The sequence below is a fragment of the Akebia trifoliata genome, chromosome 10 (assembly GCF_017979445.1).
Source record: "Akebia trifoliata isolate Shusen 1 chromosome 10, ASM1797944v1, whole genome shotgun sequence".
Taxonomy (NCBI): Eukaryota; Viridiplantae; Streptophyta; class Magnoliopsida; order Ranunculales; family Lardizabalaceae; genus Akebia; species Akebia trifoliata.
The window spans coordinates 28,567,127-28,568,788 of NC_141384.1; positions in this window are offsets into that span (position 1 = coordinate 28,567,127).

Here is a 1,662-nt window from a genome sequence, read left to right on the forward strand (position 1 = left end):
ACTTACCACATTCGTAACATGCCACTACTCTTTCTTTTGACTGATTTAATATTATATTGTTGTTGTTTCTTGTAAAACTCTTTCATCTCTTGAGCAGATATTTCTATAGTCTCGCTTCTTATGCATGGTTGTTTTCCTCGTGACTTTGCTAGTTTCGTAATTGTTTGCCTCTCATCAGATTCTAACTGTCTTTCTTCAAATAGGCTTTGAGGCGATGATTGCAATATCCCTACTTCTTCTCGCAGTCCTCCCTGTGTTGGGATGTTTACCCTCGAATCCTTTTGGGATTTATCCTTAAGATGGTGGTCGAGCTTTTCTTCTATCCTCTCTAATCTCTTTGTCAGTTGACCCACCATAATCATTTGAGCTTCAAACATCTCCAATTGTCTCATTTCCATACGAGTCTGCCTTTGGGATAACTCCGAGATTGCTTCTATCAACTGTTCTAACTTAGTAAGTTTACTTGACCCAGATAAGTCTTCCCCACCAGTTTGACTCTTGTCATGGGTCCAGTTGCACCAATATTTCCTTGCATTTTTCCTAACCTGTAAGTTCAGAAATCTTCACTTTATCAGAAAAAACACTTTCTCGAAGCAACCACACCAACATCATTCTCTCATTCTCAGAGAAGTATAACTACTAGCATAATAAGGAATCTAGTAATGAATATCATTTTCATTACTAACAGAATGAACCTAGAATCCAATCCTAGGCTTACTAAGCTCTATAGACTTCTAGACACAGAAAAATCATAATCCAATACGGAACTACTAATGAGCTCGGATACCGAATTCCTAATGACACTCGATATTTATCGTTCTAATATATGTGGTATCAACCAACTCTTCAAACATAACAGATCTGTATCCCATACGGATCTAATACTATGCTCTGATACCATCTGTGGAGCCCCGCCGAACACTAACACAAATCCCCATGTCAGATTTCAAGGTATGAGGTGGCACCTCGAAATTTCGGCATGGTCTCCTCTGTTTATGTTAGCATTCCAAGGCGATTCAACCTGCACCTGATAAACGACATACAATCCTGCATATAACAAACAAAATATAATACTAGCGGAAGCCTATATACGTCTAATAATGTCCGATAGATCAGAGTGCGGAAGAAGAAAAATTATATACAGGATTATACAAAATTCCTCACTCTAACATAATTCCTAACACTCAAGACAGAATCCATAAGACTCCTGGAGAAACTGACACCACTAGGGGGTATAGCCCTAATACTTACCAAGTGACGGACTCTGGTTGTCTATCTGACCAACCAGATGATCCTCGCTCTTGTTCTACACTTGTTTCGCCAAGCTTCAGATCTGAAACTAAAAAAATGGAGAAGGAAAGGGTGAGTAACAATGGTTACCCAGTAAGGAAGCAACAATTTCTGCCAATAACCTCTCCTAACATGAACGAATAAACATACTGAATCATTTTAAAATAAACAAAGTTTTACAGAAGAAACTACGATTAACTGGTACATATAGCCAGGGATGAGCAACTAAACATTTTAAAACTCACATTACATCGATCAGCAGTACTCACTATAACATTCTCTTTTTATACAAATCTAATTGATCAAATGGAAACAATAAACATGCATTTCATTTTATATATCAAAATAAGCAACAGATACATAATACACAAT